Below are 27,507 nucleotides of genomic sequence, written 5' to 3'. Positions count from 1 at the left end.
TTGGGCGTAGGCTCTTTATTGGCCACTTATCACTTCTCTGTAGGGGTCAGCCAGGGTCTGCAGAGTAAGCAGTGTCACCTGAGGAATGTGGACCTCCTCTCTCTGGATCCCAGTGGCCAGGTTTCTTCCGAAAGGCCCCCCAGAGCTTAGAAGAGGAACTGGAAAGCCTCAGTCACATGTTGCTTCCACGCTTCCAGGCTGGGCAGCAGGGAGGAGATGCCCATGACGTGCCAGGTCTCCCCATCTGACACCACCGAGGTCTGGTAGGACAGCAGCTGCACGCCTGCCTCTGCCAGGAGGCCTGGGAAGTAGACGGGAAAACCGCTGATTGGCACAAGGCAGGGGGGGAAGGAGAAAAAGAGGCTGGGAATGGGGTCGGAACCCGTGGACCTCTGTGATCAAAGTTGCAGTGGACGGTGATGGGGTCAGAAACAAAGCGCTAAGAGATGGAAGAACAGGGCATCTGCCCAGCTTCCCTCACTACTCAGAGACCCTTTAGGAATCCCCTGACCATCACGCAAGGTAGGGAAGGAATGAGCCAGCCACAGATTGCTAGAGCAATCTCCTGCCATGCCGGTCATCAGATTTATCCAGACCAAGAGCAAAGGAGAGAAACAGGGGAAAGTTCCTTTGGTCAGTTGGCAAGGATGGTGAAATTAGGCCTTTCGAGGTCTGTGGACACAACCGCCAAGCCCGGAAGTGCTCCAAAACTCCCAGTGGGCCGGTGCCAGGGTCCTGAGGAGGGTTCAAGATGCCCCCAGCTGCTGGAGCACCCGCCCCAACATGCTTTGTTGCAGTCAGGCTGGCCCCCAGGGCCTGCGGTCAGAAGAAAGAAACCTGCACCCAAAGGCCCGGAGTTCCGAGACGCAGCCCTGCAGGCAGGTGCACGCTGTGTGCTGACCGCGGTGAGCAGGCCGGCTAATAGGGACTCTGGGGCTCTAACTCTGCCGCGGGCCCTGACACAGGAGAGAAGGCGCTTGCCCTCTGAGCTCTGCATCCATTTCCCAAATGTTCTGGGAACGGGCAGGACAGATCTTCTGTGTGCTACAGAAATGTGCTGAGGGAGGGGGTGGGACTAAAGGAAGCAAAGGTCCAGGAAGCCCCATCCCTGGAGAGGACCACCCCCCCCGCCACACACACACACACACACACGCACACGCACACACACGCACACACAGCTTCAAGGACACGGGAAGCCCTCCGAGACCCCTCCTCACCAATCATGGTGGGCAGCATCTCAGGAGGAGACGGCTGAGCCCGGGACAGGAGCAGGGGCAGGCCCCTGCGCAGAGGCACTTCCGGTCTGAAGACAGCTCCGTTGAGCGCGTGCAGCACAGGTGTCGAGCCCTGCACCCAGCCCGCCGCCTGGTAGGGGGCACCTGCCAGGGCCACGGTCAGCAGGCATTCCCCACAGCCCTGCTCCCCGGGCACAGCGGGGTTGTGGGAGGTGGTTACCTGCAGGGAGAAGGCGAGGACGCAGTTAGGCCTCCCAGCTGCATGGCCTCTCCCCTCCGCGGCCCGAACACCGCTTTGCGGAGCGCCAGCCTGGCGGACACGCTCAGCCCCTGGGGCTGCAGGAGAGGGCCCAGGGCTCTGCCCGGGACAGTCAACGCCCGCCCTCAGGGGGCAGGAGGGATCTGCGGGTCCAGGTGCAGGTGCGAGCTGGGGAGGAGGAGGAAGGGGCAGCCCGGCCCCTCCGGCTCTCCGCTCCCGGGCAGGTCAGTGGCCCAGTGCGGCGGGGAGCAGGGGGGGATCCCCGGGAGCTCCGCTGCCCACTGCTCCTGCCAGCTGCCCCCGGCTCAGACGCAGGCTGGGATCTCACAAGGGAAGCAGAGGGGAAGGCACCAAAGGGGAGGCGCGGGGCTGCGGGCGCTCAGCAGCTATGCGGAGCTTCCAGAACTGGCGAGCTGATCGAGAACCTGGGTGCCGGGGCCGAAGGAGCACGGGATGGAGCCCGAGGCGAGCGTGCTGGGCGACCTCCAGCGCGGCCGGTACAGCCCGGCTCCGGCTCCTCGTGGCCCTCAGCTGTGCAATGGGGGCGCCGCGGCCCCTGCCGTGCGCAGGGCGCGCCTACACAAAGCACCTGCAGGAGTATTTAGTTCACTCCTAGCAACGCTCCGAGGAAGGCAGTACTCCCGCTGCTCGACGGGGAGGTTCGGCTGCCCGGCCCGGCGGCCGGTGTCAACAGTGGGACCTGCCCGGGCTCCCACTCCAGGAGCAGGGGCGAGCAGGCTCTGCAAAGGGAGGGACGGGGGGGCGGGGCGGACAGGAAAGGAGCGTTCCGGGGGCCACGCACACTGAGCCCGGCCTCTTGCACCAGCAGCTTGGCGTTCACCAAGTTCACATCCGCCCGACTGGCAGTGTCCTTTAGGAGGCCGACAATGACTGCAGGGCTTAGGCAGTTGCCGGCGTTCTTCAGGGGCGTCCCTGGGGACAGAGAACCTACAATAAGGTTGCTGTTTGTTGAGCAGCACAGGAGCGGGCAGGGCGCTGACACCCAGCCTTGGGTCAGGGACTCCTCACTGCCCGGGGCCCAAGCCCCAGCCTGCGGGCCAAGTTCCGCTTCCCTCTGGAAGGCACCCAGTTCCCTGCCTTGCTTCCTCTGGGGATCCCGCAGCTCTGACCTCCCCTATTTCTAGCAGTGCCCAGGTCTAACCACCCCCAAGCTCTTCCCACGTGAGCAGATGCTCAACGGGCCACGAGGAGGACCAGCCTCTGCGGGTGTAGGAACTAGAGCCCTGCGCAGTCTCTCAACTACATCTGCCTACGCTGGGCCCACTGGGAAAGTGGCCGGAGCCTGCAGAGTCGCAAAGGGAGACCGAGGCCACTCTCTTTGCTCCCACCCCCAGCTGAGCAATGCTCCGGGGACCATCAGCTCGCCTCAGGACCCACCTTACCTTACCGTGTCACGGGGCACACCCTGTCCCACCACCCTATCTGGCACACCCGCCCCGACTCTCACTTTACATGTGAAGAACCCAGGTTCAGACAAAGGGAAATCTCACAGCGACAGGGTCAAACCCAGAATCAAGATCCTGTCCCTTAAGCTGGGACTCCCTCCCCCAATCCTACTGCCTCTCCCATGAAACTGTCTCTCATGGAGGTTTCTCTTGCATGCAGAACACGTGCATCTTAAGAATACTATACAATCGTGACTTGTGAAAATCACACATATTTCTTAGTATTTTCTGGACCGTCCCCTCTGTCCCCATTGGGTAGCGAGTGAGCCCTATGCAGACAGAACAGGGGACTTGGCGTCACAAGAGCTATGTCCAGTCCTTTCCCAGCCCCTCGCTGTCTGGGACCTGCTACAGACACAACCCTCTTCCCTCCCTCTGCAGTGTCCCCAACTCACCCTGTGTTACCACCTGGATGGTCCCTTTGGGGGATCCAGCCCAGGCTTGCATCAGCGTCCCCAGAGCTTCTGCGAGACCAATCCAAGGCTTGGTGTGTGGAGAGAAGGCACTGGTAAGGGCCTGGGCATTCACCTGCACAGAACGGGGAAGCAGAGCTGAGGTCAGCACGAGGCAGGGCAGGGCTCCTGAGCACAGCTCCACAGTGGGGAGCAGAAGGCACAGGGCTGTCCTGGTTTCGGGTGCCTGGGGTGGGGAGCGTGGAGACCACTTCCATTAGCCACCACAAGACTTGTGCCTTCAGCTTGGGAGAGCTGTAGAGCCAGAAAAGAGCACAAAATTGCCAGAAGGGAGAAAAAGGCATTTCTCTACACCCTACCCCCACAAACTGTGCCCACCTCACCCCTTACACAGGAGACCGGTTGTTCCTGAGATGATGGGTCTGGACACCACAATAGGAAGGTGGTCTTTGACTTAAGATGTGTTGGGAGTCACGGATCACTGGGACCTAGAGGGGTAGGCCGCTCCAAGACACCTTCCCTTTTACTTTACACCTCAATTAAAAAACAAAGTGGGGGCGCCTGGGTGGCTCAGGCGGTTAAGGGACTGTCTTCTGCTCAGGTCATGATCTCGGAGTCCTGGGGATTGAGCCCTACATCAGCTTCCTACTCAGCTGGGAGTCTGCTTCTCTCTCTCTTCCGCCCTCTGCACTTTCTCAGCACTGGTTCTCTCTCTCTGTCAAATAAATAAATAAAAGCTTAGGAAAAGAAGAAAATGAGTGTTTACACGGTCATTAATCACTTTGACCAAATATCACAATTTGCAAAGCTGGTTTCACATATTTTTAATTAATTAATTATTCATTCATGAGAGACACAGACACTGGCAAAGACACAGACAGTGGGAGAAACAGGCTCCTCGCAGGCAGCCTGATGCGGGACTCAATCCCGGACCAGATTACACCCTGAGCTAAAGGCTGAAGCTCAACCACTGAGCCACCCAGGTGTCACTGGATTCACATACTCTTTTTTTTTTTTAAGATTGATTGATTGAATGATTGATTTATAATAGACACACATAGAGAGAGAGAAGCAGAGACATAGGCAGAGGGAGAAGCAGGCTCCATGCCGGGAGCCCGACGGGAGACTCGATCCCGGGGCTCCAGGATCGCGCCCTGGGCCAAAGGCAGGCGCTAAACCACTGAGCCACCCAGGGATCCCCTGGATTCACATACTCTTCATGATCCTATCACTCTTCAAAGCTTGGCCCATGTGGAGTCAACCAGGAGGCCTGCCAGGCAGCTAAAGGAGACAAAAGCCACATTTCCTCCTAAAGCTGTAAGTCTAGGGTAGGGTCTGAACAGCGGGACCGTCCCAACAGGGGCTTGATAACAAAGCCAGCTTGTCCCGGGTCACAATTTCTATTCTATTTTGTGGTTCAAGATGGTCTGGCTCTGAATGAAGCATTGGGCACTTTTGTGAGTCAAACTGTAAAGAGAACCAAGGAGTCTAAGAAGGATTTAATTCGAAACCTGGGGTGTGATATAAATCAAACAGGCTGCTGGTGTTGGAAATGGCCAAGGAGGCAGGCAGCCTGGCTTGGGGCTCCTGTGGTAGGGCTCCTCTGCTCCTCTCCAACAGGATACAGAAAGGACCAGCGTGGACCAGGAGGCGGGACGAAGGAAGGCCAGTGCTGGCAGCAGAGAGGAAGGGCCATGGACCAGTGGGCTGGGCTGAGCCTGCAGCCGCTGGAGGCAAGTGTCCTCCGGGCAGCACCTGTGGACTCGGGGATGCTCACGGCAGGTCTAGAGAACCAACAGGAGGGCTCTAAGAGGCAGGCGCCATTGAGCACCAACCCGACCCTAATGTGAGTCTGTGTCTAACGTTACAACCAAACTGGAGGAAGATGCAGAGAAGAATTAGGGAGGGACTTCCCATGTGACACAACTGTCTTTCTTTCTAAAAGCCTACTGGAGGACAACCTGTCACGTTGGGTGGAGACTTCAATCTGCCCCAGTTGAAGGCCTTTGACCAAGAGAGTTTACTTCTGGTATAAGATGGGAACAGTCTATGGTTCCATTTGATGGAGCCGGTGGTAAGGAGCCCCCTTCACGAAAAGGCCTGGACCGCCACCACCGCCTACGGACTCCATGGTAACCCCTGAGGGCTGCAACAGTGAGGGCAGAGGCCTGCCCGGCAAAGGGCTGCAGAGGGACAGGTGCAGCCCTGACTGGCTGGCAATGGCCTCGGTCCCAGCACGGCACCTGGGGAGAGCTGCTCAGAGGAGAGATGTGCAGAGGGAGTGAGAAAGTGTCCCCCACACTGAGGAGCCGCGAGATGCAGAAGAGAGAAGGGAGAGGCACAGGTGGACGGGCCACGTGTTGTGGTTGAGCGCCGTCCTGTGGGTCCTTCAGGGGAGTAGCTGGCTCCCCTACTCTCTCGGGGTGTAGCAGGCAGGGTGGCCCGGCGAGCTGGGCTATCACGCCAGGCCTGGCAGGCTGAACAAAGCACCCTGTGTCTTTCCTGCTACTGCTCTGTCCTCAGCAATGAAAGTCCCCACGCCGAGGGTCAGCCAGGAAGGTCAAGGACCAGCCCCGGCCCCCACCCGCCATCCCCACGGCGTCCAGCATCGCCCAGGCCACGCTCCTCCATTCTCAAAGCATGTGGAGAACAAAGGAGCCTTTCTCTGGAGCCCGGGCCCTGGGAAGAGCCACAATCTCTGCACCAAGGCTACAATACGGCAGGGCCGAGCCGCCTCCCTGCAACCAGGCTGCAACTAGGAAAGCTCGGGACGGGGCTCCCGCCGCCCCACCCAGAAGCCTGGCTCCAGAGGAGGCCTTATCTTCTACCCCCAGGGCCGAATCTGGTCAACACACCACTGCCCGCCAGAGCTGTCACCATGCCCCAAACCGGACACCACCCGCCCTCCCGGGCCTCGGCTCCTCCCTCCGACCTCCCGGCCCCAGGCCCACTTGGCCATACTTACGACGCCTGCCAGAGATTTCCCCTTCACCATGTCCACAAACTGGATGGCGATCTCTTCCCCGCAGCGGCTCTGGGCCTCCTTGGTGCTGGCGCCCAGGTGGGGGCAGCTGATGACGCGCTCATGCTCCACCAAGGCTCGGTCCCGTGGCGGCTCCTGCCGAGAGAGAGACACCTCTCGGTCGCCTGCCCAGGGAGGCTGGAGGAGAGGCGTGGGGCCGAGGATGCCTTCTACTCTGGTTCTGCTAGAAGGTTCTACGCCTTCTGTCTCTGGTTTCAACAGCCGGGTTCCTCGTCAACACCTCTCTACAGCAGAGTGGACAGGGCTAAGGACGGGATGCACATCTCGGCTCCCCCGCTTAGACCTATGTGCCTTTGGAGAAATCTCCACCTCTCTGAGCCTCGGTTTCTCCATCTATAAAATGGGTGAATACTACCCAGAACCAAACACTGTCGTGCAGACTGCACCCCAGTGATACAGGAGGTGCTCAGCCAGTGAAGCTACTGTTTGTTACTGGTTTTTGCCTCGAGCTCCCCCTCGCTCCTGAATCCTTGCAGCACTTCCAGGCCCTCTGCACAGCTGTCCCATCCTGGCTCGCACCACGCCAGGTGGTCCACCTGGGCACCTCTGCCCACCCCCTCTGCTCACTGAGCACAATGTATCGCCCCTGGGAATGTCTCTCAGGCCTCTTGTCTGGCCACCTGGGCCTGGGAGTGCTATGCACTTGGTAGCAGGTGCCACGAGAAGGCCAGAGACAGGCAGGGGAAGGTGCTGATCGGGAACGTCAGTACAAAGAGGGCCAGGCGCACGTCTGCCTTCCAGAAACTTACCATCTAGTTGTGAAAGATGACCAGGAGTATAAACCCTGCGTGCTCAGGACAGGGAATACACAGTGAGGGCAACACAGTGCTCAGAGAGGGCCGGGGACGAGCCAGGGCCCCACCGCAGATAACCAGCAACCCTCCAGTGCCTAAGCCAAAATCCCTGCTCTTTGCCCTGGATCTGTGATGCTGGAGTCCACCTGGAAATGCACTGTCCGTCATTCCTCTGGTGTAAGGTGGGGGGGTGGCTCGGGCAAGCAACGACGGGGTCTCTGGCTCCGACAGAGAGACTGGGGGAGAGCAGCCCCCAGGGCACAGGGGACCCCTTCTGGCCATTCGCCTCAGGCTGCCCTCCCTCCCCAGAAGACACGAAGGAAAGGAAAGCCAACAGACACTGGGCAGAATGTCTTTTTGGCAACGGGATTCATTTCATCAGAGACCTCGGTCAATAATTAAGAGACCTTAAACCCGGCCCCAAATGCTCTCTCTCTGCCGCAAACCCTCAGCCTCAGAACGGATGTGCCGCGCGGTCCTCCCTGCAGTCATCAACAGGACAGCAGCGCAGGGAGCCCGGGACCAGGAACTGGGTCCTATTTAAAATCTGAGTTTTGCAAAGACCACCCGGCGGCCTGTGCACCGCACTCCGGAGGGCTCCCCAAACCACAAAGGCGTTATTCTCGGCAACATAATTCCTCCTGAGTGCCGTGGAGGCCTCCTTAAGGCAAAGACCTTCTTCGTGCACACTGGGCTTTCTCGGCCCTGGGCCCCTTGTCACCGCTCCTCTCCTCCACCAGGCACTCACCTCTGTAAACACGTCCAGCGCGGCACCAGCACACTGGCCAGAGCGCAGGGCCCGGAGCAGGGCCCCCTCGTCCACGATCCCTCCCCGAGCGCAGTTCACCACGCGCACCCCCTTCTTGCACTGGGCAAAGGTGCTGTCGTTCAGCAGGCCTGCAAGGAGGGAAGGGCTTTCCTGCGGCACCGCTGCCCGGGACCCCAGCACCAGTGCCAGCAGCCCTCCCTGCCTCGTACCAGCTCCTTCCCCACACGCCGACAGCCTCTCTGGTCTCACCTCTCCCTTCTCACAGGCTCGGGGGCAAAGGCCCTGTTGTGGATTTAGACCAAACTCAGTCTAGAAACATCCTAGAGTCCCGGAGATCCTAGTGTTTTGAGTAAGTCCCGGAACCGGAAAGGCCAGCAGCGGCCCCAGCAAACACCATGGGGTCACGGGTGGTACGTGTCGAGCCATGCATTTCCAGCTAGCTCATCCCTCCTCCGTGGGATGCAGGATCAGCTAGCAGAGCATCACTCCATGCTCGAGGGCCCTAGTCCACATGCCTGCGGAGGCCCAGGCTGAGGGCCCACCCTTCTCTGGTCTGTGGCTTCCGTGGCCGACCCACAGGCAGGGATGCACATACCTGTGGTGGAGGGCAGCAGAGGTGTGTGCACAGTGATAAGTCACAGAGAGGCCAGATCTCCTCCAGGGGCAGCTGCTGGACACCAAAGGAGGCCGAGACCTCTGGCGCAATGATGGGGTCGTACCCTACGGTCTGGTCAGAAACGAGAGAGAGACGAGCAAATGTCACTGTTCCTTACTAGTACTGGTATCATTATGATGGAGGCCATTTATCGGGCATTTACCAAGTACTACTGCTAAGTCTGTCCAAATACGGTAATACAACAAGGGTTGATACTATTCTACTTTAGAGCTGAACAAAGTGGGGCTCTCTATTTAGGAGGGGCTGGCCCAGAGTGTGAAGGGAGTTTGTTTACCTCCGAGCTCTTAACCATGAACAGATGCAAGAACAGCGTGTGTGTGCGTGTGTGCACATGTGCGTGTGTGAGGTTGGATAAGGGGGAGCTCAGAACCTTTAGCAAACAGGGAACCCAGGAGAGGCAGAACAGCCACGTGGGGAGCAGAGACACACTACACTAGCAGGGTATAACCAGGCGAGAGAGGACAGGTTGGCCACAGCCGAGGACCCTCAGGGCCAGAGAACAGGCAGGGGCCCTGACTCTTGCACAGACTGAGAAAGAAGTAGGTTGGGGCAGCGGTGCAGAGCAGGGCAGGCAAGGAGACCAAGACCGGTCGCTGGGGAGGAGTGCTGACCCGCCAGCAGGCAAGGTTTGGTCCCATCCTGAAGTGCCCTTTCAGAAGGCTCCAAATGCATCTAGTCTCGGAAGGCATAACTGGGTGACTCACCACACAGAGGCCTCAATGCTCAGGACGGATCCTTTCAACAGGGCAGGAGTGACGGGGAATAGGGAGCGAGGATCAGGAGGAGAAAAAAGGAGGCACCAAGGCACCATAGAAGGCACAGGTCCCAGAAAGAACCTTCCTCTGGGCAGATTCCTGCCTGCCCCGATTTACCAACGAGGAAACTAAGGCAGAGAGGTGAAATGATTCAACCAAGGTCGCATGGTTGGCAGATGGTCGAGTGTGGATAAGAAGAATGTCTGGATTTGGAAGCCTGCACCCCTGGTGCCCACCCTTCTAGGTGGGGTGAGGTCAGGGGGCTCACAGCCCCACCTGAGCAACCGGGTAGAGTCGATGGAAACATGTCCTGTATCAGAACAGTGTCGGGCACCAGTCACACATGTCCTCAGCAAGGGCAAGCCTCTAAAGGTGATCAAGCCAGCACCAGCAGCTGGGATTCGAAGAATCCACAACCACCAGGACGCAGCCACCTCTTGACACAGCAGAGACATAATCCACTTTCTGTCTGGTCACCCCGGGAGGCCTGCCGCGGCTCCCTCCTTCGGCTTGGCCGGGGCCGCAGCACCCACTGGGGGAAAGAGGCGTAGGAGCCTTAACAATCTCAAAGGCATCCGTGTCCTCAAGAAGGCAGGACGCAGCTGCAGGAGCCAAGGGACGGACGCTGACCCAGGAGACCTGGACCTGGGTCCTCAGTACGAAGTGAAGGAGCTGGGTGGATGATTTCAAAGTCATCGCCTGCTCCAACACTCAGTCATTCAATATTCCTTGAAAAGACAGTTCTCTTAACCCTGAAATGTTAGGGGCGAACCCCAGAATGTTCAGAGGCGGCCTGGCACTGAACAAAAGGTAACAAGCAGAACAGAAGGCCTAATACTGGAAACCGTCATCATGTCTGTGTGGTGGAACTCATTTTTGTTCTCCTTTATGCTTTCCTGTGCTTTGTAATGCTTCCCCTGCTCATCATGAATTTCCTTGTGGGAAACAGAAAAGTCATCTCGAAAATACTGGCAAAGAGGATTCCTGTGTAACCAATTCCGCCCTTGCAGAGAAGAGACTGACATGGTCGTGAATGAGGAACAAGTTTCAGATCACAGTTTTCATCATCAGCCTGTGGAGGAAGCAAAGCCAAGGGGGAGATTTTGGGGGAGAGGCTGTAGGATTGAAAGCTCACAACCACCAGCCCCAGTGGTCATTCCCCCCTCAGCTGTAACCTACTCGTTTCCGGGGGAACAAGCAGCGTCCAGGGGAGGAGAGAGGATCCCTTACAAGTGCTCTTTGTCTGCCAGCTCAGGGCTGCCTGGAACAAGGGCCCTGTTCATCTATAATCCAGATGTACTTCGTTCACGTGAGCGGGGGAGGACGGGGACCACCAGCAGAGGTCACAGAGCTGACCCCGATGGAGGCGAGCTCCCGCCACTCTGGGGCTTGGGGCTCTCGGGAGTCCAGAAGCAGCACGGAGCGCTGGGAGGAAGGGTCCCGTGGGCGGAGCCGGGCCTAGTGCTGGGTGCCTGCACCCTGTGCTGGGTGCCTGCAGCTGGTGGGGAGCAGACGGGGAAGGAGGGGACCCGCATCCTCCACAGCGGTCAGCAGGGTCTGACTCAGCTGTCTTTCTCTTGTTCGGCTGCAGACAACTGCAGGGCAGAATTCGGCTGAGAAAACGGTTTTCAGTTTTCACTCGGGAGACCCAGGGCAGATGGCAGCTGAACACGGCTAGGAGCTGGGATTCTTACACCAGGAGACCACGTTGCGGGGAGTCGAAAGAGTATATGGTTGGGCCCAGGGGAACAATGTCTGAGTAGGGTCCTAACGCACCCTGGAACGGGTCAGATGTCCCGATACTCACACGTTGCAGCACTTCCAGGTATGTACCCTCTGAAGACTGCCCTACGGAGGAGCCTGAGGGAGAGCCACCAAGGGGTTCTCCACCTGAATCCCAGCCTCAGGACAGGCTCCTAACGCTGGGGAGCAGGGGAACCCCAGCTTTTCAAGTGGCACTACAGAGCCACGTCCTAGCTGGTGTCATAGAAGGCAGCCTTGCGAGGATGATTACACCTCCCCTGGGCCTCTGGCTTAACAGTGGATGCCTGAGAGCAAGGAGGCTTTCACGGTGAAGGGGTTCCAGGAAAGGAGCCTAATCATCACATCCTCCTACTGCCTCACAGCTAATTCTTCGGGCTGAAGATGAGAACTCTCTTCCCTTCACACAACGACATCTTACTCAGAAACCCACTATAAAAAACGATCAGAGCTGCAGAGGTGAAGGCCCAGAGCCCTACCACTTACTCTCTCTCTCTAGGGTCCCATCCCCATGTCCCTAAGGTACCTTCCCAGAACTTGGGGCTCTGGGAAGAATGTAAAAAAATCAGTACTCTGGCGCAGTAGGAATTCCAGTTACCAGACTGAGCTAGGAGCATCCTGAGGAGATTTCATCCCGAGGAAGGTCGAGCACAGTGACAGAGCAGAGACCGTCTAACTCACCTGGATCAGGCATGAAGACCGTGGTGGGGATGCAAGACAAAGCGTACTAGATCGGAAGTCAGGAGACCTGGAGCTCAAGCTGGACTCCACCATTTACCGGTCCTATTATCTCAAACATACCATATAACCTTCCTGGGCCTCAGTTTCCTTGTCTGTAAACCTGGAATAAGAATACTGACCCTGCAGGGGTCACTGCAAGCACAGTCTCTGACACAGTAGACCTCAGTAAACATTAGCTGGGCCTGAGAGAATTGGTGACATCTGGTGCCTCAGGTTCAATGTCCATCCCTCTGGGATAACTTCAGATTCATCACAACACGGGCCACCAAGAAACCGTTAGGAGATCCTGGCCTGTTCCTCACAGGAAACCTTGGTAAGAGAGTGCAAGGCTCAGTTGCTGGCTGGCTTGGCCTGCTAACACTCTAGCGGGCATGCTGGCATGAATGAGTTGTGTCTCCAGAGTGTACAACATAACATGTTCAGCAAATGGGTTGAGAAAAAGCTCCAGGCAGAAAGAACACCATGGAGCATCAGACTCAGATGACTCCGACAACCAGCAGGCTGCAGATGGCCAGAATGATTCTGACACCCACATCTGTGCCATGTGGCTCAGAGCAAGTCAGGTAGCTCAGGTGGCACGTGAAGATTCCTCTCCAGGCCTGTCTGGTTGGGATGGGGGCCTAGGTGGGCTTTCTCTCCCCAACACACAGCGCCCCCGCCAGGTGCTGTGGGAAGCCAGGTGGCTGAGCTCCCTAGAAAGCTAAGGTCTAGGATCCCCGCTTCCCTGAGGGAGCAGATAGTGACAAAGAAGGGATGGGAAAGGAAAGGGGGCAGTCCCTACCCAACGTCTGAGCACAAGAGGGACTCTGTTGATTGCTCCTGTGACACAAAGGGGTCAACTCTTAAATCACGATGTTCTGGAAGGGTTGGATGTTAGTTACCCAGCCTAATTAGTGACTAACAGCCTAGGGGACAGATTTTAGCCCAGGGGACATCCCAGGACCAGGGAAGGAAGGGGTGATCAAAATATCTTCACGTGCTTTGCAGCACTGCCCGAGCCACCCAACCAGAACTACTCAGGGTGCCCTATGCTTCTGGTCCCACTCTGTCTTAATTACACTGTGCCCACGAGTTACTGTAACAAACCACAGTCCTTAATAATTTTACTCTATTTCCTATGATCACACAAAAAACTCCCTGCTAAAGACTATTCCGCAGATAAAGAAACTCGTAGCCCATGGGCAATGGGTGCTCAGAGCTATGACAGCTTTAAAGGCCATCTGCTTCTACCTCTCTGCCCATGCTCACACCTCGTCCTCACATACTGGCCAGGTGCTTAGCCAGTCTCATGTTGAGTATCTGCAGTACTGGGAGACTAACTCTCTCATTCCATTTGGGGCCAGCTCTGGCTAGAGCTCTGTCCCCCATGGCTTGTACCTACTGGTCCTCCTTAGACCCACTCCTTGGGGAGCATGACTCTTCTATAGAAGAGCTAGTCGATGGCCTCCCAAGTCATGACGGGGCTGTGACCCCAGTGCCTCCAATCCTTCCTTAGGAAGTACAGACCATAAGGAATGTCACCGTCCCTGTGCTGGAAGTCATACTTCTTTTAATGCTACCAAAAGTCACATTACCTTTTCTATTAGCCATGCCACTGTGAACCACACTGCGTTTCTGTCAACCCAAGGTCCCCTCCCCTAGAAAAGGGTTTTAACAACACCTCTACATCCAAATGTGTTTGGTTGCTTTGGGGGCCCATATAGAGGGTCCTGGTAGGTATCTTAGCTCAACTTCTTATTAGGATGCCCAACCTTGCTAGCCTTCTCACATCATTTAAGATATGATTCCACAGTCTTAAGAATTAATCACCTCCCCCTGCTTCCTATCACCCAGACTGCTGATGAGAAGGATGGGTAAGGCATAGCCCTGCATCATCCTGTACCATCTCCCTTCAGACTGAGACGGAGCTATCCTTCAACCCGTTACTAAGCCTTCGCACCAAGATTACAGTCTTCATCTTAACCCCAAGGGTGTCAGGGAAGATCTCACCAATGTCTCACTAAGTCCACATTTCCAAACAATCTACACATCTGTCCTTGAGGAAGAAGCCAAATAAAAGCAATTCGTCCACACAACAGAACCCCGGAAGAGTTTACAAATAGGATAAATTTATTTATTCCAAGATCTACGTTTTACCACCATGTACAGTATTGTACTTTCTATAGGCACAGACCCCCCCCCCCCACACACACAATGGGAAAGAACTCTATGTGTTCCACATAAATGCACAGAAAAAAGTCCGAGATGATACACAGCAAACTGGTGTTACCTCACAGGTGACTGGGAGCAGACCAGGATTGGGGTGGTAAACAAGGAGATGAGGATCTATATTTTAATTTTTGTGAAAATCCCTTCACCTATTACATGACTAAAATACAATTTTAAATCATCCAGGTATAAGACCCCTAAGTATGTCCATGACGATCGGTTTAATATTGGCTTCTAAAGGGAGAACAAGGCCAATTTAAAACAACTTGTGCTTAGTGAACACTGAGCATGGTTTCCTGACTGGATGCTGATAAACTCTTTCACAGCCTGTTTTAGAATCTTCCCTCCTTGTGCTTTCGAAAATCTTGCTTCCCCAACTGTTCAAACACCAACTGAGGAGCTTTGGATGATGCAGGTCCATAATCTGTCTGCCCCGTGCAAAATTCATCTGGGCCTAGGTATCAGTTAGGAAGCGCAGTCAAAGTGAGCCCTGAGCGTGAACAAAGGCCACTTGGGCCACTGCAAAATGACCGGGGCTGCTGGCAAGGGCAGGGGGCGGGTGACCGTTTCAAGGTGTGTTTCAGCGGTTTATAAAGATCATGTCCCAGAAGCAGGATAACCTACAGGGACCGGCCAGAGATATCCAGACAGAAGAACCCCCGAGGGGAGCAGTGACGTGCTGCAACATACAAAAGCACGCAAACCCTCAAAGTCACGCTGGGAATTCGGGCGTGTCGTGTGAGGTATGCCTGGACACACAGAATGACATTCATGAACAGGTTCTAGACGTTTCTGATCAAACACATGTCTGAGGGGTGTCAGCCACTTCCACTGAGATGCTCAGAATCCATATCCCTCCAAGCCTCTCGGGAGCAGCCTGGCAGCAGCTGAGTAGCTGAGCACAGAAGCTTACTGATCACGTCCCTCACTCAGCAAACGAGGTGGGGCTTTTTGTCTGGGTAAGTCACTCCCCCAAAGTCTCAAGTCCTTGATAATGAAGGCTCCTGAGCAAGCAGAGTCCAGTGAGCTGTGGCGCTGTGGGGAAGGGGAGGGAACTTAACAGAGGAGCAGCTGGGCCATACAGCCTGTCCCCAAGTCTCTGTCTCATCAATGAGGCGCTCACCTGTCTGAGTATGGCACTCCGAGTTTTACTTAACCCCTGGCCCCTGATTTTAGAGGATCAGAATTCCAGGTGAGCTAAGCCTTTACTTTAATCCCTCACAGAAGAGGAAGAGAAAGCTCTCCTTGCAGCACAGGGCACCTGGCCAGCCCTGCACAGGAGGGACTGGCTTTGGTTTGTTCTCATGATCAGTGGATCCTGCTGGGCCACAGGCCCCTCTCCGGGATCTAGAGAAACGTGCGGAGGCTTAGGAAGATGTCTGGCTGATGTAAATAAGTGTGTGGGGAATAAGGACAGGAGGGAGAGGAAGATGTTCCGCGTGGTGTAATGGGATGCCCTCCTGTTTACCTTCCATTGCTGGAGGCCTCAGCAAAAATTCACAAACTCCTGATATCAATATAAAAATTAAGGGTTAATCCGTAGGGTTCCCTTTAACTCTATGAAGCTGGGGGGACAAAGAAAACGGGAGGAAGAAGGAAAGAGAAGGGAAATGCCAGAGCAGCTCCATGTAAAGTTTTCTAGAAATGATCTGATTGTCAAAACTGTTTTTTTTTTTTTTTTTTTTTTATGTTTAACGAAAGCCTTCCTGGCGGCAGTTTGAATATATCATCCCCCCACGGCAGAGAGGGCACGAGGAGTGAACAAGGAGATGTCTGCTAGCACACTAGCCACCCTGTCACCCGCCCCTACAGGTCCCCTCCCATGGCTCTGGGGCCACCGCTCTGCAAGGTCTCCTGGCTTGGCCTCAGGGTGTGGCACTGCTCTCGATGACAGCCTTCCCTTGACCAGAAGAACCACTGAGTTCCCAGAATAGGGTAAAGCAGGGTCCTGGAGGGAAACAGGGGTCAGGGAGAATTGCTGAGAAATGCGTGAGGTGCTCCAGCCACCACGGGATTAACATCGTGTCACGGCATTTGCACAATCATCTTGCCACGTCTTCTGACTGTGGAGTGGAGCCAGAAGGTAGATGGATAACGGCCCTGCTATAAGGCTACAGATGTGCTCCTGTTTTTCGGAATTATCACAGGCAACAGACACAGCAAAACAAAGAGCCCTTGCGGCAGCAGAGGCGAAGCAGCACAGGATACGAGCCCCTCTGTTCCGCTGGGACTCAAGGCAATTACTGCCCCAGAGCGGAGGGACCTCCACCAAGGATGCCCGGACTCTGAGGTCAGGCCAACTTCCCTGCCCTCCCCGGCTACACCGCCTACTTCGGTAGAGGCTCTGAAGGAGGGTCAGCCCCTCCTAGGAAAAAGCCTTTACCTTTTCTCAAGCAAACCTGCCTCTCTCAAAACTGCTACAGGGAGCCCCACACCAAAGGGCCTCACCCACCTCTTACCTTCATCCCAAAGGACTGCATTCGAGTGGCCACCTCTCTCCCAATTCTGCCCAGGCCAAGAATTCCCAGGATCTTCCCATTTAGCTCTGTTCCCATGAACTGCAACCAAACAAGCAAGAGGCAACGCGGCCAGAGTAAGCCCCGGGAGTGAGGCCTCGGGCGCCGAGCTGGGCGGGACGAGGCAGGACTGGCCGCTCACCTTCTTCCTTTCCCACTTGCCGTCCTTCATGGAAGCTGTCGCCTGGGGGATGTGCCTGCAAGGACAGACAGGTTCAGTGGGCCCACATGGGAGGTGATGTGAGGTCTGCACAGCCACCCTCTCTGTCAGTCAGTCATTCCCAGGGCGAACCAGGCTCAGGCTGGTCTAGAGCTCGGGTACAGAGACCCGGAGCGGAGCAGAGGAAAACCTGTCAGGCACACCTGATGTGGGAGCCCCAGGATTTCTGTTCCCAGCTGGGAGTCTGAGAGTCAGTCAACTGCTGAGTGACAAGCATGTAGAAAGCAAGCACCAGTCCTCCACGGTTCACAGGGATAACAAAATGGGGGTGTTGAGGGGCTCTGAGAACATCCAGTGCTCCAGAAGTTCACGGATTTTCATTTTCCTCTTTCATCCAAGCCCGCAACCTGCACTTTCCACCGTATCAGCAGACAGCTGGGTATTTCCCTTCCTCGAGAGTTCCTGAAACCCCAGCAGTCTCAGGCTGCACTGGAATGGGGGGAGGGGATGCTATAGTCCATACCACCCCTTCTCCAAACCACCCCCAGCCCAGCCTCTCTCCTCTGATTGGTTAACATGGGGGGGGGGTCTGAGTCTCCACGTGTTTCTGGAAGGGACAGAGGCGGTTAGGGCAGAGTCAGAGGTGAGAGGGGGTTAGGGCAGAGTCAGAGGTGAGAGGACAAGATTACGTCACGTGGGATGTGGTCACCCAGGCTTCTCTGGAAGAGAATCCGGGAGACAGGAAACAACGTTTAAAATGTTTAAGGAGTCCATGCTCTACTTTAGACACTCCATGAGACATGCTTGGAGATGCTTTAGCGCATGTAACGCTCACAACAACTGCGTGGAGACAACTGGGGACTCAACATCTTGCAGGACATCACCCCATCGGAAGTAGTTGAATGGACTCAAAGAACGTTCCCAGCAGTGAGCCTCCTCGGTATTTAAATGCGGTCTTTCCTGCAGGCCACAAAACTCAGTGGGGTGTGTGTGTGTGTGTGTGTGTGCGCGCGCGTGTAAGAGGGAGAGACTCCAACATAATGTCCCTGTAGCTCCATTGCGGATTTCTTATAAAAAAGCATTCTCTCATGTGTACACATCGCCAGGACATGCTTCCATCTGCGAGTCCAGCTGACGGGGGATCTGTGCTCCTGGGATCTCGTGGGCAAACTCCCAAAGCCTCAGTAACAAGCCTCCTGGGGAAGAAGCTCCGTCACCGGATGGTGGGCTGCTCTGGTCCATTATCCTCAGTAGAGGGTCCTCGTTTCAGGAATGTCGCAAGGACAATGACTTGCCTTGAGGAAGTGCCCCCTTCTCAGCAAGGCTAGCCCGCTCACCTGCCCCTGACCAAGTGAGACAGAGCCCACCCGGCTCCTCTCAGGTCTGGCTCACGTCCTGCTCTTGGCCCTCCTGGCCCCACGGTGCCATCTAAGAGAGCTGCATGTGGCACTGTGGGGCACGGGATAGCAGGCCGCTCAGGGATCCTCTCCAGGCACTTTGGGGTCCCCACCGGGCCAGTTTGGGGAGGACCATGGTGTGGGGGAGGGGCATCCCAAGAACTGAATGGTAGCCATCCTGACTTAGAGAAAGAGAAGGTAAGGTGGGAGAGATGACTTCAAAGCAGGTTGCATTCTCCTCTTTCTTTCTGTGTCATTGTTCTGCTCCTAGACCTCAGGAGCCCCTGCTGTGAGTTCAAAGTCCCCCACTGTGAGGCCCATGCAGGCCCCCTCTCCACCCACATTGCTCAATGCTCTCAACCTTCTGTCCAGAACTCCCACTCTGCTGTTGCTGCCCTGCTGGAAAAGCAGTCTGAGCAGACACACCAGAAGGTGTGGGAGACTCCATTCCTCCTCAATAGGGTGCTTGTTTCTTAGTTTTGATGCATCTTTGATGAGTGAGGTCATTGGGTGAGAGGTTGGAAATGGGCCGCTGTCTTGAAATCATTCCACTTTATCTACTCTCTTAAACAAAGCTGGTCCTGCAATAGGAGAAAATGATTTCTGGCTCCCAAGCCTTCCCTTCCACCTCCAGAAAACCAATGAGAGAATTAAATAGATAGAAAGCTGACAGATCAGTCCCTAACTCAAAAACAAAACCAAAACCAGCACTGAATTTAATAGCACAAGTGAAACCAGGGCATCGGGCTTCTCTGGGAGAAACACGTCCAGCCCAGATGTTGTGGGAGATCCAGACAGCCAGCTCCCGGACCCCGTCCTGGCTGGGTCCCTTCTGCTGTGCACGCTGCCCATGCTCTTTGCTTTCTCCAGTCTCCTCTCCTCTCTTCACTGGCCAGTGAGTAGCAGTGAAGACTTAAGAGCTCAGGTAGAAATCTTGGGGAGCATCAGAACAAAGGTCAGCTCCTCCAGACCCTGCCCCAGCAGGAGGGAGAACAGGTCTCCAGAGGGGAAAACAGTAATTTCTTGGCCCCAGAAGCTTCAGGCCTGAGTAGAGAGAGAAAGAGCCCTGGCTGCCAGGGTCCCCTGGTTTAAGCATCCCAGGCTGTGTGAAGGGACCTAGTGAACTCCCTGCCCTGTCCACCGGCCCCTCGCCCTCCCCACTGGCCACACAGGTGCCTGAATTGCCTACTCGACAGCAGGGCTCAATGCCATCATTTTCTACCCAATACAGTAAGGCTCATGTACACTCTGTGCCACAGCCGGTGGTTCTTAGGCTGTGCCCTCTACTCAAGAGCCCCACACCCCCAGAGTTCCTGCTGGAAGAGCAAGACACTTCCCCACTTGAGTTCCCTGGTGTTAAGAATCCACAGGTTGGCACAGGGATCCCAGAGCAGTTCTTACTCCATCCTATCACAATAAAGATCTGAAAGGTTAGTGACAGAGGTAAGCCCGGGGTCAGAACAGTCAGTGAGGGACACAGCCCAGTGGGGGGAATCCAGAGAGCGCTTCCTTGATGAACTAATACTCGAGCTTAATCTTGAAGAACAAGAGTTATCTGGATAAAGATGATGGGGAAGACTTCAGTTGAAAGTTATGTATTGATAATTCAACATTGGTTCATTGATTGTGACCAATGCACCATACTAGCGTATGATGTGAATAATACGGAAGACTGGGTATGACATATGTGGGACCTTCTATCTTTACGACTTTTCTTTATATCTAAAACTCCTAAAATAAAAAATTAGTTAAAAAATCCCTATGCCAAATTTCATCCCATACCAATGAAATCAGAATTTCTGGGGTGCAAGTCAGGCATTAGGAGTGTTTTAAGATCCAAGATGTTATCAATGTGCAGAAAAGTCTGGGACCTCTGGGGTATGAGAAGTCTCTGAGGCATGGAGGTTGCTACACTTTGGCATTAATTCACTCAATAATGTTCTGAACTAAATAAAAATGTTGCGTGTTGCCTCTGTTTTATAACCTGTGTGAAGTTGTATTTTTAATAACGAGTGTAATAAAGTACTAGAACGACTCGGAAAAGAAATGATGATGGAGAAGGATATTCCAGGGAGCAGAAACCATATTTGTGAGGCTTGGAGGTGCAAGAAGCCGGAGGATGGCATGGACACAGGAAATGACCAAGGAGGAGAGGAAGATGGCACATAATCATTTTCTCGGTGAGCCTGCTCCCAGGTAAGGAGCAGCCATGCCGAACGCCCCCCCCTCCACTCATTTGTGAGAAGCTGTCTGACCTTTGTGTGCCAGGACCACTGTATTGAATGTCCCATAAAGACGGGTGGCCTCGAAAATTCTCGGCTGTCTGCACAGTGTCAGGCTGAAGCGTTTCTACCCTTCTTCAGGGCACGTTATTTGGGGAGTCGTAATCATGGACACAGAAGAGGCTGCCTCTGCTGAGAAGATGGACTTACCTGGCCAGGCACATGATCATCCCGCAGGTGAGCTCTGCAGCACTCAGGCTGTTCCCATTGGGGGTGCTAAAGATGGAAGAGGAGAGGGGATGTCAGTGCGTCCAGAGCCCATCTTCCCACTCCTGTCCCAAGAGAAGGCCGTGAGTGAAGTGTGCTCAGGCTCCTGCCCCCTCTGCTCACCTGCTCTTAAGTCCAACCCCCAACCCGCAGGCCTCCAACCTGGGCTCTCCGATGGACACCTGCCCTAAACCCAGGGGAGGGAAACCCCCTTGCCCTGGCTGCATGTTTCACATGGAGGGACTTCAGGTAGAGCAACACACTTGGCCTCCTACCCACACTCCCTTCTCCCAAGGCAGAGAAGTGTCTCATTCGATGGGGAGATATGTGGGTGGCTCAGCATTTCTCTTCCCTCTTGTTTCAGGATCTACCTGCCCACCGAAACCACAGATTCCCGCTACTCTATGCCATTGATCTTACTGAGGCTGTGCAGAAGATGCGTGAGCCAGCCCGTCACATCACGTCAGCCCACTGCCTACACACCTTCACCTAGTTGCCCAGCCCAGCCTCTATCAGTGACAAAGCTAGGATTTTTATCTTCACCTGTTTGACTTCTCCTATCTCTCAACAAGTTCCAAAGTGAGAATGCTTCCTCACACCTTAATGCACAGGGCCATGTTGACGAGGGCCATGCTGACTCTGCCCATTTCACAGAAAGGAGAATACAGCTGAAATCCATGAATCTATTTTTCTTTTTTCAAAGGCTCTCTCACTCTTTTTTTTTTTTTTGGTTTTTGAACTGTTTATTAACACACATGTTTACCTTTTTTTGTCCTTTTTTGGATCTATTCATTTCTGGAAATGAAAGTTACAAGGAGGAAAAGGCAAGAGATCTTATCCCCCCAAAAAAAGTCAAGAGTAAAGGATTCTCAGAGTTTGTCTTTCTACCGAGCTTCATGCCTAACCCTGCGAACAGGCTGTACTAGGATGTAGGAAGGGGTGCAGGGCTGAGGGCTCTGCCTCTGTGTCCAGGGGAAGAATGTAGGACGGGTTACCATTTAACATTTCTTCGGTTGGATGTTGACCTCAGTCAGATGACCGATCAGTTCACCCATGCTCTGTAAGAGGAGAGAAGGGAGGGGAAATTTTGGGGGGACGCTGAATTTCCTGAGAGAAGGGAGAAGGCTTGAGGACGAAGAAGTGGGCAACAATGACCTGGCCACATCATCTAAGGGCCAGCCGGGAGCCAGGAATGTGTGGCCCAGCCCTGGCATGCAGTCACAACCTCTGCTCTGAGTTTCTGGAAAAACAGCCCTCACCCTTCCCTTCCTGGCCCTGGAGTGTGAAAGAGAAACTGCGACCCTGGCTGCTGAAGGACGAGGGCAGTGAGGAAAGGAAAGGATGTAGAGCCGCTCAACTAGCAAAGGCTGTGCATCTGCACAGGGCAGAAAGCAAAGCAGAGCCTAGGAAATCCCTGCTCCAGACACAGCAGCGGAGGGGGAGGGGTACCCCTGGAACAGGGGATGCAGATGGATTCACTAACAAACATTCTTCTAATTCCCCAACCAGGCTGCAGCGCAGATGTCTGTGGGGTGGGTTTGTCCAGTGACTTGAGATCACAAGGACAGCCTCCTCCTCAAACACCTGGGGAACCAGGACGCTGTGAGCGAGACCCGACTGTCCGGACTCCGCCTGGACCAGGCATCCTCGTGGGAGCCCTTCTTACTCTGACCCGGTCTTCACTAACCCAAGTGTCCCTCTCCCCACTCGTGGTGAGCCTCTACACCCACCCCCGAGGGCTTCGCGACTTACTTCATGACCAGAATGCCCTTCCTGGTTGCAGCCTCCAGGTCCACATTGTCCACGCCTGTGCCAGCCCTGCCCACCACCTGGAGCTTCTCTGCTGCGTTGATGACGTCAGCAGTCACCTTGGTGGCCGAGCGGACGATGAGGCCTTCACAGTCCTGGGGCAGAAGACACTCTTGTCCACAGCCGGTCTTCAAGACCGCCTTGCACCCATTCTGCCAGAGTGGGAGTCCCTGCATGCCGGCCGACTTCGGATGTATGTGCGCAGAGAAAAGAAGCAGACAGCATATGCATCCGAAAGGGTCTGCCATCAGGCAGGCCTGGGGTCAAATCCAAGCTGCATCCCCCATGAGCTAGGATTCTGAGGTTTGGCTGCCTTGAGTGTGTGAGGAGGAAGTGAGAAGTGATAGAGAGAGCAACGGACATGCGCTCTGGCCCTCCTCAGAGGCCATCACCTCCTCCACTGGGCCCCAAGAATCTGGCCTCCTCAAGCGCTTTCTCCAAGGCCACCAGCACCCTCCCCAAACCTTAGGAATCTGCCTCCCACAGGGGTGGCTGCAGGCTCTCCCGCAGTCCACCCACCTCGTGCTTGCAGGCCCCAGGACAAGCACAGAAACGGCACTACCAGACTTCCACAGGCACAGCCTTCGCCATGGAGGGATCTCCCTCAGGATTGTTACCCTGTGGTCTCTCCACACTTTTCCCACAAGGGTGGTGTCCCTCAGACCAGCTTCCTTTGAAGCCAGGAAGTCTGAAGAGTCTCCAGTCAGACCAGTGCAGATGTTCATTCAGAGCTCACCTGACCCAGGTAGGGCATCTGCCTTTGGAGACTCCCCTTCAACAGACCCTGGTCCCACATCTTACATGGCCAGGGCCCACCAGCCTTCAAGGTCGCTTAACACCCTCCACTACCCCCACTTCATTCAATTGCATCACCGATCGAGATATTCAACCAGCACCTATTGATCGCGTCTACTGGCGGCCTATCTCTGTGACCCCTCAAGACCCCTGCACTCCTGGGTACCACCCCCTACTCCGGTCAAAGGTCATCCCTCCAAGACTCCACTCCAAGATGCCTGCTCCTCTACTCTGTTACGCAAACTGGAGGCCTTTGCAAATCCTCCCCCTTCCACAGTGCAGTGTGCTGTGACTACAACTTTCTTTTCTCCAGGGCTCTGCAGTCCATTTTGGCAAATCTCAAAACTGCCTCCATTCTGCTGTCTATTGCTCTCTGCAGCTGCCTTACAGCTGGAAAAAGGCCACGGTTCTGCTGGATTTATGGCTGTTCTAAGCAAACTATGCTAACTCAGCAGTGGAAAGCCATTCACGTTTCTCAAGTTCAAACATGCCTCCTTTCCCAAGGAGGACAGGCTTGGCCTTGAGGGTAATTCTAGCATGGCTGGTGCCTCTGACAAAAATCATAAGGAAAGTCCAATTCTCCAGGTCATTGCTGCTCAGCTAGAGAATGCAGGGAGGTGTCGGTTGGCACAATATGTGAGAACCTGATTTAGGAAATGTCTATTTAACTTTTGCAAATTAAATCCTAGTACAAAAGGCCAAGAACTTGCTAACTTTTTTTCAAATGTTTATTTATTTATTTTTGAGAGAGAGAGAGAGAGAGTGCACTTAAGTGGGAGGAAAGGCATAGGGAGAGAGAATCCTCAAGCTGACTCCCTGCTGAGCACAGAGGCTGACTGGGCCCTCAGTCCCAGAACCCTGAGATCAGGACCTGAGCCAAAATCAAGAGTCAGACCCTCAACTGAATGAGCCACCCAGGTGCACCGGAACTTACTTTCAAAAGATGGACTCTTGCATGGACAAGTTTCCCATTCTTTATCCTTTTTAAAATTCTGAGCCAAAAATAATAAATGTGCTCAGTAAGTTAAGTGCATTATTAGCATGTAGCTTATTGGCTATTTTTTTGCTATTCAATAAAACAAAGAAAAATGTATGTATCACATATAGCAAGGGTATTATTTCATGAAACTTTACTGTGTGTATTGTACACATATGTATGTATATACCGAGTTATGATGTATAATGAATTTCTTCTCTTCTCGTGGGTCGTGGTCAGAGTTTAAAAACCACGGATACATGGTAAGATTTAAAGGTTCCTGCGTATTAGGTTTATGTAAGATGTCAGATCTGCTGACGGAAGAGGAGTCCCCGGTCTAAGAGTTTGTGAGTTCTGAACACGATGCTTTACTCTTCTAAGCCAGGGTTTTCTAAACTTTTTTGAATAAGACTTATGGTAAGAAATATATGGGGACACCTGGGTGACTCAGTGGTGGAGTGTCTGCCTTTCACTCAGGTCATGATCACAGGATCCTCGGATGGAGTTCTGCCCATGTCTTCTCCCTCTGCCTATGTCTCTGCCTCTCCCTGTGTCTCTCATGAATAAAGAAATAAAATCTTTTTTTTTTTAAGAAAGCACGAAACATACGTTTAGGTTGTGATTTTATACTCACAAACTACACAGACAGCACAACTGCCCATATAATTGAAACAAATTTCCCGACACACTACTGATTGCCTATCTGCCTTGCTCCCTGATATTTCTTATTCTGGTTTTTAAAATGCTAATCATAAAAATAAATAAATAAATAAATAAATAAATAAATAAATAAATAAAATGCTAATCATGACCCATTAAACCCACTTCGCTCCCCAATACTGTACTGTGACCTGCGTGGAGTCTGAAAAGCACCATTCTCAGGGGTAATTGTACTTCCCGACCATGGAGTCAGTGAGAGCAAACTGTGCCTGCCCAGAATACCAAGGAGTGGGAAGAGAGGCCGGGCCTGGGCAGGCAACGAGCTCCAACTTCTGTCAATATGAAAGATTTAATGGGAGAGGGCAGGGGCCACCAACTCAGACACCTCCCCACCCAGAATAAGAAGACATAGTGTGGACACGAGGCCTCTCCAGGTTGAGCAACTGGTATTCTGACGTGAACGTTTTACAAAGACAGACAGGAAGGCTGGGGGTTCCCAAACTGCCCAACGAGGCCGCCAGCCAGTAGCCAACAAACACCCCTCCTCGCCTGCCAGGAGATTTCAGTGCCTTTAATATATCCTCCAAATTGCTGCTCCAGATCCCAGCAATCCACGCAGCCAACTTCCCAACTTCTCGGAACCCCTCCACTAGAGGAGAGGCCTCCAGTTCCTCTCAATTCTGCCTTTAACATCCCCCACCCCCCCCCCCCCCCCCGTCCCTCTCTCAAAATCCTAGAAATTAGGATTTCTAATTTCCACAAGAAAGCTGCAAAGCCCTAAGTGAGGCCACTCATCCCACCCTGTTGCTCTGGCGGAGGGAGGGTCAGAAGCTGGTCTAGAAGCCACTGCACTGCCTTCTGGCCATTGCCCTGAGCCAAGGCCACTGATTGCACCCATACAAAAGAGGAGGTGACAAGTGTGAGGTGCCTGCCTCCCATCCAGTCCTACCGTGTTCCAGGATCAGATCCCAAGCCCCTGTCCCCCACCCCATTCAGGCTAAGCACCCGTCTTGTTCCACTTTTGCAGGGGAGGTGAAGGGGGAGGCTAGGCTGCTGGGGGTCTCACTTGGGGCTTTGTCTGTACTGTGTCATCTGGTCAACCCTGGAGCGCTGGCCAGGCCCCCTGACTGGTCCACAAGCCTCTTGAAGGCAGGGCCGGGTCAGCCGCTTCTCCAAGTACAGGACAGTACAGGGTTACTCTCTAAGTCACCAGATACAGCACCGGCGCGGGTGCGGTGGGGTGGGAGGAGGGCAGCCTCGTGGAGAAACACAGCGGCAGGTGCCAGGGCAGACAAGGGAGCGCAGTGGGTTTCCAGCACCGTGTGGTTCCAGCACAGCTAAAGCGACTGCAGCCGCCTCTGCGGTTTTTCAGTCAAGGGCCCCTCCAGGGAGAAGATGGAACAGGTGCATGTGCGCTGGGGCCGCGGGGTCGTGGGAGCTGGAAGGTGGGGTGCTGGGTGCAGGAGCAGAGCCAAGAGGTCACGCAAGAAACGTCCGAAGGCTGCAGGAGGCAGCCAGCCCCACAGGCCCCTTACAAACACGCAGGGAAAGATCCGAAGTGGATTGCGCCAACTTTGAGCGCAACGAGCTGGCCCGAGAGGTTTGCTACGACGCAGAGACTCCCCGGGGGCTTGTGGGGTCGGGCTCATCCAGCTGGCCATTCCTGACCGCGGCCGAGGCCCCCGGGGAGGCGGGCAGCGGGAGGTAAGTGAGCCGGGATCCCGGGGGGGGGGGGGGGCGGCCGCAGGGGCGGTCCTAGGACCGGGGCGCCCCCGCCCGCCCCCTTCCCCCGAGAGCTCCCCGGAGGCCCAGGGGCGGGGAGAGCGCGCGGCGGTCTTGCATCAGACGAGAGGCGGGCGCGGGGCTTGCGGGCCTGGCCCGGTCGCCTGGCCTGCGCTGCAGCCCCTCCCGCTGCCACGGGCCAGGCTGGGGCTCCGCCGGCGCCCCCCACGGAAAGCTGGAGCCGCAGGCCGAGCCGGGACTAGTCGGAGGGTGGCGGTCCCCGGGCTCCCCGCGCCGAAGCCTCTGCGCTCCCCGTCCCCGCGGGCTGAGAGGCGGCGCCGCGCTGCCGGGGCCACTGCCGCCGAGGCGCTGGGGGCGGCGCGGGCATCCCGCGTGCAGCCCGCGGCCCGGTGGAGCCGCCCTTCCTCCCCCCCGACCCCCACGCGGGAGGCCCGGGACTGCCCGGGGCCGGGCCAGGGGGCGCGGGGGGCGCGCTGGCCCCGCCGTTTCCGCAGGGGATGCCGCCGAGCTCGGCGGCTCTCGTCTCCCTCCCGCCCGCCTTACCCGCAGCTCGGCCATCAGCTCCTCTTTGCTCAGGTTCTGCTTCTCCACCACCTGCAGCCCTCCATCCTGCAGGATCTGCCGGCAGCAAGGGTCCAGGCTGTCACTGATGAGCACTTTCCGCAGATTTGCGAAGGCCATCGCGGGCGTCAGCCTCGGGGTAGGCCGCCGGCGGGGCAGGAGCACCTGGGGGAGAAGCCGAGGCTCAGGTAGGCGGGCTGCTGCCTCCGGGCGGGACCTCGGCCTCCCGCCCCGCGCTTCTCTCCCCTTTCTGCGCCTGCCGCCTCCAGCGTCCTTCTGAT

The 27,507-nt window shown here is 55.2% G+C and overlaps 1 pseudogene across 1 annotated transcript; it reads right to left on the bottom strand.

The window, feature by feature from the left end:
* On the bottom strand, positions 1-27,507 carry LOC144280501 (D-3-phosphoglycerate dehydrogenase-like; annotated as a pseudogene). Its single transcript, XR_013348903.1, has 12 exons — positions 27,209-27,507; positions 22,435-22,586; positions 20,626-20,691; positions 16,779-16,833; positions 16,580-16,678; positions 8,575-8,706; positions 7,959-8,107; positions 6,339-6,491; positions 3,356-3,488; positions 2,297-2,427; positions 1,218-1,455; positions 1-301 (listed from the first exon to the last, which is right to left on the bottom strand). The product of XR_013348903.1 is annotated as a D-3-phosphoglycerate dehydrogenase-like (transcript).

Source organism: Canis aureus, chromosome 12 (genome assembly GCF_053574225.1).
Source record: "Canis aureus isolate CA01 chromosome 12, VMU_Caureus_v.1.0, whole genome shotgun sequence".
In the NCBI taxonomy this organism is placed as follows: domain Eukaryota; kingdom Metazoa; phylum Chordata; class Mammalia; order Carnivora; family Canidae; genus Canis; species Canis aureus.
The sequence above is the reverse complement of the archived record's forward strand: the minus strand, read 5'-3'. Positions and strand labels throughout refer to the sequence as shown.